This window comes from Jaculus jaculus, chromosome 1 (assembly GCF_020740685.1).
Source record: "Jaculus jaculus isolate mJacJac1 chromosome 1, mJacJac1.mat.Y.cur, whole genome shotgun sequence".
Classification (NCBI taxonomy): Eukaryota; Metazoa; Chordata; class Mammalia; order Rodentia; family Dipodidae; genus Jaculus; species Jaculus jaculus.
Genome location: NC_059102.1, coordinates 53,784,645 through 53,801,576, shown reverse-complemented (window position 1 = coordinate 53,801,576; position 16,932 = coordinate 53,784,645). Strand labels below are relative to the sequence as shown.

General features: G+C 39.0%; 1 non-coding gene across 1 annotated transcript; it reads right to left on the bottom strand.

Moving 5' to 3' along the window:
- Positions 1 to 15,860: 15,860 nt before the first annotated feature.
- LOC123458094 lies at positions 15,861 to 15,967 on the bottom strand. The gene has a single exon (XR_006635393.1). It is a non-coding gene; the product is annotated as a U6 spliceosomal RNA (small nuclear RNA).
- Positions 15,968 to 16,932: the final 965 nt, after the last annotated feature.

Sequence of the window (16,932 nt, the reverse complement as noted above, 5' to 3'; positions counted from 1 at the left end):
CTCTCACATGAAAATAATACAGCTGCACATTTGTTGTTTTAATGTGTCTTTTGCTGTATGATCATGGAGTGACCCAATGCTTAAAAGCATGTATCCTTTTTACTAAAATCTCTGTCAGACATTTGATTGTCCATTCATTTATCTTAAAGAACCCATCTTGCAACTAAAACTTGATTTTTTACTTCAATTTCCATCATCTCTCTTCTTGCCATTCTTCTCTCTCTCTCTCTCTGTGTATCTGTCTTTCTTTCTAATTTTTGTTTGTTTGTTTTGTAAAAAAGTTTCTCTATTCAGCTCTGGTTGGTGTGGAACTTGCTAAGTAGACCAAATTGGCCATAAATTCCCAAATTTTCCTACCTCTGTCTCCTAAGTGCTGGGATTACTGATATGAGACACTATGCCTGTTTCTTCCAGATATTCATATGAATGTGAAATGATGAGTTTTCCAGCATCACTAAATTCATTTTGTGAAATCTTCTATCACTTTTAAGATTTTAGCCTGAATTTGCAGGTGAGATTTTACTAGCCGAGTCACTGCAAATGGAAAATTGTGAACATGTGGTAGTAGATGTCCACATTTTACTGTTGGTATGAACTCATTTACAAACATGATAGATGTGTAGGAATACATGCTGTTTTTGTAGTGAGGAATAATTAAGGTGGACACTTAAATTTTCATAAGTATTTTTGTTTATGAAAGACTGGTTTCCACAAGCAATCTGATAAATAGAGGATATTAAATAAAGATTTGGATAATAGAACTTCCTTTTATTTTGTATGTTTTAGTTAAGTTATGAAGCTAGTATAAGAAATAGAAACTATGTGTATAGTACATATGTTTTATCATATATATCTATGCTAGAAGTGTTTTGCATCCTCTTTAATAAAATCCTTACCACAAGACTAAAGTCTGGTTGGCATTTATAAATAAGAAAACCTGGAGGATTTAAGTAGTTTTCAAGTGCAAAATACTATAGCATTCTCATGTAAGTCCAAGACTACATGACTCCATAGCCTGTGCTCCTCATCCTGGAAATACGTACGCTTTAGAGTTGTGATCGATGTGATTTTATGGATTGTCATCATTAATGGAGATGAGAAACAGGAGAGAATGTGCCTTTCTGGTTGGCTTCACATAAGTCAGTCTTGAAACTTCCTGGAAGGCACAGGACTTTATATTTTCTGAGCTTCTCAGCACCTACATCTACAAATTTGAATGTCTTCAAACTGCAAGTCTTCAGAACTCATGACTCAACTGACTTTAGATCCCTTCAGGCAATTCTGAAGAGTGCTGAGGTTTGTAAACCATCAGACCTAAGGAAATGCATTCTCTCACTAAGCAGGAAGTACAAAGATAGGGTATCTCTGGACATAGCAGGAAGAGCCAAGTTCTTCTTCTCTTTCTCTATGACTTTCTTACTTCTGACCTTCTTCATATATCACCTTGTCCTAAGGCTGAGTCCCCTCATGGCCAGAACACCCAGAGGCAAAACATGAGCCATCTACTCCTATTCCTTTTCCAAAGAGTGAAGATATCTTTCAGAGAAATCCTCTTAATCATCTCCTCCGCATGTGTCAATGGCTAGACTTCTGCTACCTGGCCTTACCTTCAGCAGATTGCTTGAAGCAGAATTGGACCAGTATGGCTGAAACCAATCAGGTCCTATGCTCTGCAATGTGGCCAAGAATGATCCCACCTGAATTCGTTCAAGCTCTCACTGAAAGAAGATCACAGATTCAGGTAGGGTTGCATAGGAAGGGACAGTGCATAACCACCAAGACTGCCACCTGCAGATATAACTGCAGTCAGTTCATGCCACAGTGCATTCTTTTACTCTATTCAACTTGCAATCTGTAAACTTGTTTTAATAATCTGATAGTTCTAAATTATTAGTTAGCCTTTTAAAATTTCCTTTCAAAGGTAACAACCTAGATTATGGTCTGACATTTAAAATCAGCTGAGCATAATGATATATTAAAGAAGCCCTCAGTTCCATGAGTTAGGGATCAGTCTCATCTATTTTAGCTAAATGTTCTATATTTTTATACCAGAGCTCTGAGATAATTATAATTAAAAGGACACAAAACTATGACTAAAATATGTATTTCCCTTCCATAGTCTTTGTGCTTCTTCAAATGGCAGGTGTTTCTTAAGAAAGATATTCTATTCATTGCTATCTTTGCTATCTTTTATATAGCAAAAAATCTTGAATTTTAAATAATGACTTTTTAAATGAGAGAAAATGCGAAACGATGAGCAGATTGCTTTGATCGTTGCTTTGCTGAACAATACAGACGGCTGTTTGGAGACAGGTAGGAATACATCAAACATTTAATTTTTGCTTGAGTCACACATGAAACCATTAGTGGGGAAGATTAGTAATTACCAAATCCTCTACTCAATCAGACATGAATGCCACATAGCTCTGCAATTGTTTAGCTGTAATGTGGAACTGATCTCAGCAGATGTAGGAAACTGGAGTTCATATCCATAACAGTTCAGAAAAATATTCACACAGCCTGCATTTCATTGTTGGTCTGTACCCTGGCCTTCTCCAGCCCTCTCATTTCTTGAGTTTTTCAATTAAGTGCTTGCCTCATTTATATTCTACATCTGATCAAACACCAAAAAATGTGGATTGGTTACATTCCTACATAAATTTGAACATTATGTAACAAGTGTCCCAGCAGTTTGAGAACAAACCTCATTGTGTGGGTATTTTCAAAAGAGCCCTGGCCATGAATACCCAAACTCACTCTGGGTCTACTATCCCTACTCCTCTAATCGGCCTGGTAATTTGGGATGATCCATTCTCTTTATATTTCTAGACTTTACATTTCAGGGACAGAATTTTAGGAAGCTGGCACCCATTGTATCTGAATTCCCTGTCAGTTCTAACGTCCTAGTCAGAGGACGATCAGAGGAGAAGCAGTTTAGCTCAGTGTGAAAAACCCTTAGGTTTACATCTCAGCTCAGCTACTTATTAACTGTGTGACCTTGGGTACATTATTGAAAATCTCTGAGAGTGTTTTCTCATGGGTGGAATAAAGATAATATCAACCTAGATCTCAGGTCTTTATGAGGTTGAGGAAAATGCACTGGAAGTAGCTGGTATAGTTGATGCTGTCATTACTAGCCTAATTTAAATGGAGAGGGAGAATTACTACCTCATTTTCTGCTGTTACTCTTCACTAAAAAATTGGGGACAAAAAACCTAAAAGTAAAATAAATAAAAGGTAGAGTGTCAGTAACTCCTATTCCCACTTTTTGGCAGTCTACTCATTCATCAACCCCTTAATGTGAAGAAACTGACATGTTCCCCTCTCCACCCGCCTGCACTCACCCAGGAGATCGCTAACTTAACTGTGCTTCAGAATCACGTAAGGGGCTGGTTAAAACCCAGAACATGGATTTCTCACAGCACAGTTAATATAATTGCTGGTATAAGGATCACAATTGATCAGCAGAATTTGAGACGTATAGAAAACAGTTCTAGACTGCTCCTTGGAAGTTCTGATTCAGCAAAGCTGGCTAGGTTCTAGAAATATATTTTGAAAGCTCCCCAGGTGATTCTCATGTTTGATGATACCAAGTCTAGGTGGTTCCATATTCCCAAAGGTGCCTAGTAGTTTCACTGATACATCAGTTTCCTTTTAGGATCCTTCTCAATCCAATCATTCTGAGCCTTTTCAGTTTCATTCATTCATTCACTTTATGTCTATGTGTGTGGTATGCATGTATGCATATATGAGTGTTCGTGTGTGCATGTGTTTATATGTGTATAGATACATAGTGCCTTGGTACATGTGAATGTATATGGTGGGATGGGGGCATTATGAGTATTCCTCAGTCTCTTTCCAAATTTTTCTTTTAGACCTTTTTTTTTTTTCTTTTTGCTGAACCCAGAGCTCACCCTTTTAGCAAGATTAGTTAGCCATTGAGTCCCACGGATTCTCCTATCTCAGCCTTCCCACTGCTAGGATTACAGTCATGCATTGCAGTACCTAGCTTGTGCTTGAATATGGGAATTCAAACTCAAGTGTTCATTTTTTTGTGTATAAAGCATTTTACCCAACTGAGCCATCTCTGCAGACTTCTTCTTGTTCACTGTCATATATCATCATTCATAGTCACTTCAACTTTCCAAGACTATGTTGTTTCTCATTTTGATCCATGCTATAATCAAAAAGTGAAAATGGGGCTGGAGAGATTGCTCAGTGGTAAAAGTGCTTGCCTGCAAAGCTTAAGAACTGGGGCCAATTCCCCAGTACCCATGTAAAGCTGGATGCATAAGGTAGTGCATTTATCTGGAGTTCATTTGTAGAAACTTGAGGCCCTGGCATGCTCTGTCTCTCATAAATAAATAAAAAATAAAGATACTTTTAAAAGTGAAAATCCTGTTGCCCTACATGGTGGTTTGAATGCAGTGTCCCCATAGACTCATGTATTTAAATCATTGGTCCCCAGCAAAGTAGTGTTTCTTGGGTAAGTTGTGGAACCTTTAGGAATGGAACCTTGCTAAAGAAAGCATGTCACTGAAGGCAAGCCTTAAGGTGTTCCAGTCTGTCCCTGCTTGCTCTCCTCCTGCTCTTTTCTCCCTGATGATGTGTTGGTGTGATGCTGGCTTCCTGCTCCTCCCATCTTTTCCCACCATGGTGAACTCTACTTTCTAGAACCTAAAGCCCAAAGAAACTCCTTTGGTGAGTACCATCTGGTTGGACTGATTTGTCTCCACAATGAGAAAGTAGCTGATACAAGTTATAATACACTCTTACTGAGTTTTAAGACCTGGATCGACCCTTCTTTATCTTTTATTTGTGTTATTCATTCTTCCTCAGATCATCCATAACATACTGGATACAATGCCTCAAGGCAAAGATTGTATTCTATGCAATGAATGATCCTGTATAAAAAGCTGCAACTAAGTGAACAAAACAAAGTTGCTGAACTAAATGTGATCATGAAGACCAGTCATGGCTACTTCCCCCACTACTTTTATAAAGCTACGTTCCCTCCCTCCACCCCAGATGTTTGTGTAGTAATGATTGATGTTATTGGCACTTAACCTTAACCTGTATCAACTAGCGTCATTCATTTAATGCTCAAAGCATCTTGCATTCATCAAGTCAGAACAGCCACAGCCATCCCAAGGTAACTGGAAATGAAAACACTACAAGAAAAGTAAACTAGCAAGAGGCAGATATCATAGATGGAGGGAGCTATGTCCCTATCCTATGAGCTATGAGTCAGCAACCCTAACCTCTGCAGGACTTGCTCAGCACAGCTAAACTCAGCCCTCCACACAGTCTATCTGAGTAGACTCCCACTCTATCGGAAACTAGCCAGGAACTTAAATAAAACCTATGTAGAAGAATTTTAGGTTCATGGCAAAATTAAGAATAAGGTACAGAGCTTTCCTATATACACATTTACCCCACCCCACCCCCAGCCTAAAGCCTCCCTATTATCAATAGTCAACACTATAGTGGCACATTCCCTACAACTGATGACCCTGATTAATACCTCCTGAATCCACAACACAATCCACAAACATCTGAGTTTGCTCTTGATGCTGTATGTTCTATGAGGTTGTCCTTAGAATGACATCTGTCTGCTACTGTGATAATTATGCAGAGCACTTCTACTCATCCCTTCCTCTTCGAATCATCTTTGTTTTTTTAATTGTTATTTGTTTTTCTTTTTTTTTTTGTCAAGATTGAATCTCACTCTACTCCAATCTGAACTGGAATTCATTAGGTAGTCTCAAGCTGGCCTCGAACTCATGGTGATTCTTCTATCTCTGCCTCCCAAGTGTTGGGATTAAAGGTGTGCACCAACATGACCAGCTCCCAATCTTCATTTTTACATAAAGTGTGAGCACAAGGGTGAAACTCTATACCACATACAAAAAATATAGTTTGATGCCATGAGTTACAATATGTGTGTGTCACTTAACCTTTCCACAGTCTATTTCCTTACTGACAAATATAAAAATAATAGGGCCAAGAATTGTTAGAGTCCTTGAGAGCTTTCAAGGGCCAATTTAGAAATGAACTTCACATTAATGGAGCTTTAGATGAGCAACGTGTCTGGGGGTGAGGACACTTTGCAAGTTTGGGAGAGTAGGGTTGTTCATGATCACAGCTGCTGGTGATCTGGTAGTAGTTTGTCAGTGGGGATCAAGGATCCTATATGTGCTGCAATGGACTGACATTATGTTGATAAAAGAATTGTCCTTTCTCAAATGATTTTCAAGTCATTTATAAAGTAAAATAATTATTTATAACAATTCACATGCCCATCCTTACTTGGTTTAATATACAGACAACAAGTCATTTTTCATAGTTGTAATGGGCACTGAATTTTTAAAAAATATTTTTATATTTATTTAATTATGAGAGAGAGAGAATGGTTGCACCAGAGCCTCCAGCCATTGCAAGTGAACTCCAGACACATGTGCCATCTTGTGCATCTCGCTTTTGTGGGTCCTGGGGAATTCAACCTGGGTCCTTTGGTGTTGTAGGCAAGCACATAAGCCATCTCTCCAGCCTGAGCACTAAATTTTCTGGGTGACAATTGCCCTGTGTTCAGTTATTTGTAAATAGCCATAGTGATTTGTCTATTTTATACTATATATACAAATATAATCATAGATACACAATGTAGGCATTTATATGTGCATAAGGAAATATAAATCCATATATTTGGGTTTGAGAAACTATTGAATAATATAATGTATTGTATCATATACTTATATCACCCTTATTTTTAAATGTGAATGATAACTTAAATGGAATTACACTCACTGTAGTTTATCTTAATTTCAATCCTATAAACTTTAAGTGTGGGCAAAACTTTCAATATTTCATTATTCTGTTTAGTGGAGCTAAACCCACATATTTACAATATTGAAACACCTTACTTGATTATAAACCACTTTTCTTTTCATTGCACTTTATGTTATCATAAAGGCATTAGACTGATGTTTTTGAAACTGTGCTTGAGGATAAGCTATTTTTACTTATGAAGTTAATTTCAGAATAGTGGAAGAGGGGCAACACCTAATATAAAGTCGAAAGAGAAAGCTGGGACAAGGGGGTGCAGAACGGCTACACTGAAGCAATGTGGAGCCTTGTTACTTGTCTCTGGTTTTACACAGGAGGCTGACTGAATTAGATTCTGCTTTCTCTGCTATTTATAATGGCAAGGATGTTACATTAAAAAACATTCTACTTGCTTCTTTTATTCTCTAGTGTGTGTTTGTTGGTTCTGGTTTGCTACCATAATCTTAAGCACAAAATAGAAGCAGTGTTCTCAACAATAAGTCTGCTATAGCCAGAGAGCTAATCTTAACAAACACTGGTGGCCAGCACAACTGGACCCTTAATTTGATATCCACGAGCCCATTTGAGTCTAGGGTCTTAGTGAGAACATCGTAGTGGTTTTTTATAGTTACACTGCTAAGTGCCTATTATAGCATTTATTCTGATATGGTTATATCCTGGCAGAATTTAAATTACTATTCTACTTGCAACTATTGCAATACCTTTTCCCTCAAATGTGTTAATTTTGTCAAAATGTCTCTGAACATTTATAAAGAGTGAAGAAATCTTAATCCAAAATATCAAGAATGAAAAAAAATAAAAAATGACACCCCACATTCTGCACGTATTCCCAAGGCATACACAAACAACTAGTTCACTCTCAACAGTCACTTTGTGAAGTGTGACTTATCACCTCAGCTTATGTTAGGAAAGCATAGAAACAGAGTGAAATACATGCTTCGAACTCTGAGATAACTGCAAAATCACAACCCCACATCATTGATTCCAAAGCCAATGGCCTCACCAAGGTAGAGCTCACTTCTGTTTCCAGCCTACATAGATATGTTAGTTTACCCAAACAGTCTGAGCCTTTTTATGGGAAGGACATGGTTGTAGATATGATTTTGGCTCTACTTTTTGGTAAATTCATAGAACTCTATGGTAAGCCAACACATATTAAGAGAACACAGTGACCTGAGATCCCACAAAACTAAAGAAAAAGGTGTAGATTGCTTCACTAAAATGGTTCCATCAATCCCTCTGGTCCTCCAACCCCAGTGGCTGCCCCTAGCTAATATCACAGAGTGGAGGTGAGCCACCCTACTGAATATGGTTGAAATCTTTGTCCCATAGAATAATGGGCATAAAAATGTCTTATATTTTTAAGCCATGAATTTTGAGTTATCTTATTATATAGCACAACATATTAGAGACAGAAATACCCATGTAGACCCTGGAGGGAACAATCCTGAGGGTCATGTGAAAGAAGCACACAGAAAAATTGGAGCTGAACTATGGACAGGTAGACCTGTGGGCCAAATATCTGCAGTATTCCTCTAGCAGCCATTCACTTGAAGATCACATGTCCTGTCTTAAAAGCAAAACACAACACATAGAAATTTATTGAAGATGCAAAAGAAAAGCTCAATGACCAGAATCTCTGCCTTTGTGTTGAGATGCTGCTTCTACTCTATGGTGGGTTATAAGGCATCAGGAGGAACACACGGAGGCTTGTTTTTCCTTGGGTTCAAAGGCACCACCCCACTCACTGACATCTACCTTGTTTAATTCAAAGGTGCCCCTCGTCCTAACCAAGCTCCTTTATTTACAGCCATAAAAACATGCTAAGACTCCCCCCCCCCATGTTTTCATTTTTATGACTTCCAAAGGAAGCACTTGCCAGTGCTTTTTCCTAGTAGGTACTCTTAAAGCACTGTGGAATTATACAGTACCCAGTGTGCAATTAATTTGTTATAAAGAAGAAAAAAATATATCTTTCTGCAAAGGAAGCAATAAAAGCCAATGACTTTTGCTAACTTTCTTCTCACAATTTCTAATGAGTCAACATGTGTTAAGAAAAAATTAGTCAGAGAAGAATGAATCCTATTATATAGTTCCACTTTTGCAAGCATGAGTCAGAGATTCCCATGTAGTGGTATTCTGGGCACCTGCCTGGGAGGGGTGGGGTTGGGGATGAAAGAAAAACTCGTTCTTTAAAACTTAAAAGGAAATGAGCAGAGAGCCTTTCATATGCAGTTGAGGGAGAGAACATAGTGCAGTAGTTGTAGTCAGGCTTTAGTTCCATTATAATGGAATAATTCATGGCATTGTTTATCCCTGTCCCTCTATCATGTAAAGGACCTCCACTTGTAATTAGTCTAGATGAAGCCCCTGCTCCACTGCACAAGGCAAACAGCAGGAAGACAAGCATTCAGCATGGAGGTCTCAGCAGATGTGGCAGGATAAATAATACACAAACTCTTGGTCATCATGTTCCCGGTGTGCTTGGTTTGAAAGATCCTTCTATGGAAAGCACTGGGCTAGGGTAGGGAAGGCAGCGCAAGATGAGCGAGGTTTTGCCTGCCTTTTGAGAGTCTGGTGGGCTGGGGAAAAGGCAAATAGATATCATCGTGGAAACCACCACTGGATGCTGCAACCAAGTATGCAATTTTGAGCATCAAAGTGCTTCCAGATTGGACCAAGATATTCCATTGTCTAACATACTCTGACGAGACAATGTCTTTGAAGTCTGAGGCCAAAAGTTGGAGTAGCCATAAGGTAATGAGGATGGAAATCACTCCACTCCAGGGCTACTAAATCCATGATGTTTGCCAGTTTCTGTCATTGCACATAGTTGCAAGTTGCAAGTTAAGTCCTTGTAAGCCCCACCTCTTCAGTCATTAGTACTATTAGGGCAAGGCAATGGTGTTTTGGGGTGGGCCCTGTTTTAAATTCTCAATCGTGATTAAAAAAAAATTGAACTAGAAGCTAGAAGGAAAAACATATGGGAGGGCACAAAAGTGTTATGCAATTATATTAAATTGGATATATATTCAAGCCTTACTTCGACAAGAACCCAACCAGTAAAAGTCACTGTGGGAATGCTAGCATGAAAACTAGTTTCAGCATTGTTTATTTTATACTTAATAAACATTTATCAGGAAGCTGTGTGAAGGGTACTGTGCCTCCTACAGATGTGCTCATCCATCTAGCTTCTCAACCTTCCTGAGGCGATCAAGTATCTGGAATGAAGCTCAGTGTGCCCAGTGCAAACACATCTGGGCCCACACTTGCTCTTAGCCAGTTTCCTACCTACACCCATGACATCACCAGCCTTCCATGCCTAGGCCCCATTGTGGCCCTCACTGTCACCTTTCCCCATCTCCATCATAGCTCCACATACTCCACATGTATGTGCAAATATGATCACCCTCCCTTACAGTCACCTCCCCACTACCATTTCTGTTGAATTTTTCTAGGAATGCCACTTGTCTGGTCTGTTTAATCACCTACTGGCCTGTGAAGTGGTCTCCCTTTGCGCAGGGGCCAGGCTGAGTTATAGCACCTTATATTTGCCCAACTTACAAATAGGTTAATTCTGGGTGAAGAAAGTGCCTCTTGGTCTGGCAGAGTTGAACATGAAAGGATGGAGCAAGGAAGATCTGTGACAGGATTCGGCAGTTACACCAGGAGAGCCAAATCTGACAGGAAGTCAGCACAGAGCCAGCAGACTCATCTATATGAAAGGCACCCACTTTCTCCGTTTCCTGCCCTAGCTAATCCACACTTCACGGATTATTATTACCCTGTCACGATGCAGCCCACTCTTTTGATGAAAATTATTATCTTATCAGATAAAGTATACATTTGAAACATTAACATTACATAGAACCCCTTTGCTATCTGAGCTTAATCTGACTTTCTTTTCCTTGCTAATGTTTTGGAAAAGACAGTCCAAGTATTTGCTATCAATGTAAGTCCTCCATTTAGACTTGCTCCTCTCATACTTTGGTAACTTATTTTTTCAAGATGTTCACTTCTATTTGGAATATCCTTTCTCTTCTATTTCTGTTTGCTGAACTCCTATTCAAACTCTAATATCTTTCTCAACTGCTATTGCCAATATAAACCCTTCTTTGCTATAACTCCTTGTTATCAGGCATAGTGAATAAGTTCATTCTCCACATGAAACCATTATGACACCTACCATGTGGAGCTTGTCATTACTTGTATACCCATTTCCCCCCTAAATTATGAACCATATCTCCTTATCCTTTTTCAATCCATGGCCCTTCAGTGCTTGTTGCATTATAGATAACCCTATTTTCCTTCCAACATATTATTCTTATCATTAGCAATATCCAATCCTAGACATCTCTTATCTGAGTCATAGTAATAATGCAGATGATTATATAGAACTCATTCCATGCCAGCCATTGTTCTAAATGTCTTGTTTATGACATATTCTATTTTCACAGGAACGGTGAGTTTAAATGTAACAATCCTTTAACAGATTGCAAAATGATGCACAAAGAGCTTGATTAAAGGCCAGAGAGATGGCTCAGTGTTTAAGAGCACTTCCTGTGTAAACATGGGAGCCTGAGAGGACTTGGGGCCACTCAAGTTTAAATCTCTAGAACCTTTATAAGCAGTTGGGCATGACCACACACATATGTGACCCCCGTCCCATAGAGAAGCAGAGCACTAGAACTCACAAAATGCAGAACAGAACAAAACAAAACAATAACAAACAACAACAACAAAACACAGTAAGTGGCAAGACCAGTGAGAAACTCTGCTTCAAATAAGAACTGGTGGAGGAGCTACAGAGCACGGCGCCTGAAATTTCCCTCCAGACGCTACAGGCAAGCACATGGGTCATTGCACGGATAATAAATATATATTACACACACACACACACACACACACATACACACACACACACACCATTACCTTTCTCATGGTCACACAGCTTAGCTGTAAGCTGGGAGTAGAATTCAAATGCACTAAATGCAGTCAGCACTCTTGACCCCACACTTTACCACCGGTAAGACTGTAAGGAAAATATTGTAGCTCACTCTCATTCCACACTAAACAGTTACAAACATAAAAACTGCCTGGTAATGTCATTTCTAAAAAGTCTGACAATTCCAAGTGTGGTGAGAATGCATGATGATGGGAATATTCATGTGCTGCTGGTGGTGGCAGGATGCAAATCAGTGTCTTTGGAAAATGCTTTAGCATCACTGAGTAAGGCTGAAGATACACTAAACTTACGGCCCTCTGATTTTCTTCCCAGCCACAGATAACCAGATAAATCTGTTCCTGTGGTCCCCAGCCAGGATAAAATGTATCAGACCGCCTGTACCAGTGCTGCTTTCAGAACATAGAGAGGCTTGGGGAAAGAATCACTTAGCATATGGTTAGATTCATGATAGACTATTTCAAAGCAATGAAAATTAATGAACAACACTTTCACTCAATCACACAGATAACATCCACAAATAAAAGGCTGGGCGAATGAAGTCAGATACAAATAAACACAATACCTGTTTGCATTTTAGGAGTGAAATGGACAAAATGAAAACGATTTATGCAATCATGGTCATGTGATAAAATTGAAAATCAGCAAAACAGTGATTAATACAGAAGCCATACTAATGATAACTATACCGTAATGGGTACAGCAGCTGAGAAGGGGTCTAGCACAAACTCCTGGGTGTCAGAAAATGACTATTTCTTTTATTCAGGTGGTTATATACAGCTGAGAGAGAAGGGCCTCTTGTCACTGTAAATGAAATTCAGACTCATGAGTTACCTTGTGCACCCGGCTTTATGCAGGTACTGGAGAAGCAAACCCAGGCATTTAGAATTTGCAAGCAAGCCCCTTTAGCCACTGTGCCAGCCCTCCAGCCCCACGAGCTTTTCTTATACTAATTGGTTAAGCTCTAATGAACATAGAACCTTTTGCATATCAATTAAATTTCACAGCAAATAATTACTTAAGCAAAAGATAAGTGAAAGAAGACTGAGAGAAAGGAGAGAGGAAGCAAGAATGTGAGGTGCTTAACTCTGCATGGAACTGTACCAGCTGGGGCAGGGAGAAGGGGAAACATGCCCTCGTCTAGGATGCCTGGAGCTATCCAAGGCATTAAAAAGCAGCCTGGTTGAATACCAGATGGTACCAAACCTACAATAATGCACAGAAGTTCTAGAACCTTCAGAGTTTTCTCACCTGTTCAGTGCAAGTTAAAAAAGACCTCCTTGTCATCATTTCTTTGGAGAATCCCCAAGCTCTGCATAAAGCAGAGAAAGCTTATTTGAAATAGTGGCCCAGAGAGACAGCTCCCAGATGTGCTGTGTTGTGTTTTATGGTAAGCCCTGGAGAAAGCTAACTCCTTTTCTAGAAACAAGGGTGGTTGCGGCCAAGCTGGAAGAACACACTGACTGAAAAACAACTGTGAAAGCAGGCAAGAGAATTCAATTTAAATAAACTAGTTTATTCTTCTTGTGTCTCCTGAGCACAGAACAACCAAGCCACAAGCTGGTGAGTTTTGGCAGTTTTGCCATGGACCAAACCACAGGGTCATGTCTCCTTAAGATACACGATGACGGCAGTGAGGGCTCTGAAAGCCAGATCTGCTGTGTCACTTATTTCGGAATGCTTTTGGGGCTTTTGCTTGTTTTGTTCTTTCTTACTTTCAACAAAAAAAAGTAACCCAGGGAACAACAACATTCCACAAGTTCTTTCACATAAATTATTGACCAGCTTGGAGGATAATTTTTTTTTTTTTTTTCTGCCACTGTCGTCTGGTACAAATGCATTTCCTGGAAGCAAAATAGAAAGAAATGGAATTCCTGGAGCCCACTGTGGTGCAGACGCTGTCCTTTGGTGGGGCACTGGCAATCTCTTTCCCATGTATTGTGCTAAGAGGGCGCCGTAACTTTGCAGTCCTCACACCTGACTACAAGCTCTCAAGTGTTGCAGTTTCTTTCTTTTGTATTCCTTTTGTCCTCTTGTCTTGGGCAAACTTTCACACCAAGTCAAGGTCATTACTCCATTTAGAAGGAATGCTATCAGGAAGAACAAAAAAGGATGGCAGTTTATGAGAGCTATGTTTTAGATACACAATTTCTCAACAATTCATACCCTTCATTGAGCAGATAGGTACAGCTTAAGTGTAGGATAGTAAGACAATCTTTAAATGAAGATAAACTTTAGAATTAGGAAAACCCAGATGTGTTTTCATGCTGTGAGCTAGTTAACACTTAACATTTGTTTGCTTGTATCAGAAAAAGAAAACTTTGTGCAGAATTTGAAGAATATAGAAAAAGAAACGCCAACAAATCACTCATCACCCTACTATCCAGATAATCACATAAGAATATGGCATATTTACGATTGTTATGTCATATTCTGAGCACTTGCCTTGTCCATTGGGCTTTTTCTATAAGCTTCACATCATGTCTAAATAAAACATTGAAAAAGACCCACATTTGGACAATCTAACCTATTCCATTATAGATCTCACAGAATTCTAAAGCGGAAGTCTTCAATCCAGCAACAAATTAAAGTGCCCACTGACCTCAGTTCCTCATTGTGCTCAGCCTCAGCTAGCAGCTCTCACTGTGCACCTGCTGTGATCAGAGCTTGGTCAGGTCACACTGTGGCTGGGCCTGACTCTGTCTTCCCCTGGAACAAGCAAACTACCAGCACCTCCCAGATGAAATGCCTCCTGGTTCATGTGTTCAGGGGCACACAAATCAATTCCTAATGCCTGCAGCAGTTAACCAAAGCAAATGTCCCCCTGCATCAGAATCATGGCAGGCACTTAATGCCCTGAGTGAGGGAGAAAGGAAAAAACAGAGCTGCAAATGTGCCTTTTTTCTGATTAATACTGGTTTTGGAAGCAAAGGGCTTTTGTTTGTTACTTTTGAGATATATGCAATCAAATCTATATTTTCCTCTGCAATATATTTTACTGCTTAAAATGTTTCTTACTTAACTTCTAAACAAGTTAGCAAAGGCATATGCCAGGGGTGTTGCTAACTATGTCCCAGCCCAGATGTTTTCAGCTTCTCACTTTGGCACTGTCATTACCACAATGTGAGATCTGACTTCTCTACTTTCCCACACTCAATAACATGTAGCCTTTAAGGGAGGAGATGTGACAGAGACCAAGCCTACTATGACAGAGACAAGCACGTCTCCTATGGATGCTGAGGTAGGGGTTACAGTACATTTGCTGTGCACAATGCACAGGTAGCCCTGCCGGTGGCCACAGGAAACTCCTCTGCTCTGGGTTAGGATATTGACAGTGGACACTAGGCTCTCCGAAGCAACTGAAGTGACCCTTCTTCACATGTAGTTAGCTTCTTCCATTTTTTTGGTTGCCTTCTTCAAACCTACTCCCAGAGTCCTGAGGTCCTGGCAGGTGAATTGTCTGCTCTCTCCTTCTGTCCTTTGTCATCAATTTCCCAATTCTCACTTCTCAGTCTGAGAAATGAAACCAATTATTTCACTGCCATAAGTCTTGACACAGAATCTCCAGCAACAGGAAAGTGGTCACTCTTTCCTTCAAGACTTCATCTCTATATTCCTCTGAGGAAAAGTACTTGTTGTACAGCCTACCGGGAACTAAAATGGTTGAAGACTTCTAATGTTGAAAATGAAAGACAAAAAAAAAAAGAAAATGGGTTTATTTCAATATTCAGATAAGTTAGATAAAAATCAAAGAAAGCATTTCTACACAATCTATACAATGGCGCTACATTCTTTTTTTTTTTTTTTTGCATAGGGTTTGTTTCAGATGACATTAAAAGTCATCTGAAGTAAAGTTAGTTTTGTTGAACATACTTAAGCTTAATATTCACTTTGAAAAGGAAGGAATTAAGGAATCATCTGTATGTTGGTAGCTAATCATTCCAGCTATTCTGCTGGTAAAATAACAATGTAATCCTCAGCAACATGTTAAGGAAGGAATACAGTTTTCTTTTTTTTTTTCTTTTTAATTTTTATTTATTTATTTATTTGAAAAAATATGGAACGCTTCACGAATTTGCGTGTCATCCTTGCGCAGGGGCCATGCTAATCTTCTCTGTATCATTCCAATTTTAGTATATGTGCTGCCGAAGCGAGCACAGGAATACAGTTTTCTAAAGTATCTTTGCTTTCCTTCAAGGCCTATTCCATCCAGTTATGACATAAACCTATAACTTTAACCTACATTAAGAGAAGTGAAAAAGGGCTGAGTGTGTGGCTCAGTAGTAGAGCAATTGCCGAGCACTTGTGAGGCCTTCAGTTTGATCCCCAGGATTGTAAAGGAATAAGAAAAAAAATGAAAAAGTAAAGCGAGTGAAAAATTATTAAAGGATTAAAGGATCTAGTAGAATGGTTGTTTGCCAGAACTTAAATTACCAAGTAAACAAGTAAATTGAATACATAGCTATGACAAAGAAATTTAGATGTGTTGTAAGATGTTAGACAGGAATCAAACTTTCCACTACAAAATGTAAGTTGGTTTTATCATCGTTATTTTACTAATCTGTTCCATCTCTGTTATTTGGAATGTTCCTTATATTATAAGTTAAGTTCTTATTCTATTCTTAGAGGTTTATGGCATTCCAGTAATATAACTGCTTATTCATATCCCCCAAAACCATATTGTTTTAATTATCAAAGTTTTACAAAACATTTTATTATGTAGAAACTCCATTTGCTTTTCCTGGGTAAATATTTCCTCCCTAGTTTGTAAGCTTCTTAACAATAAGGTCCTTGTTATTAAGATACTATATTTATTGACCCTGTGTGAAGCTCAACATAAGCTTAGATGATAAAAATTTTTGTTTTGAGACATGGTGTTACTCTAGGCTGGTCTGGAACTCAGTATGTGGCCCAGGCTGGACTAGGACTTGAAGTAATTCTCCCGCCTCAGCTTCCCTAGCACTGGGATTATAGCCATGCTGACTCAAAAATACTTTTTCTATGTATAGTCCTTTAAATTTCAAAGTTGTCTTTATACTCTTTCCCTCACATTCCAATTTCCTCCCAGGAGAGAACAGGTTAGACTAAGTGTTCAAAATCTCCTTTATGTCTCAAACTATCAG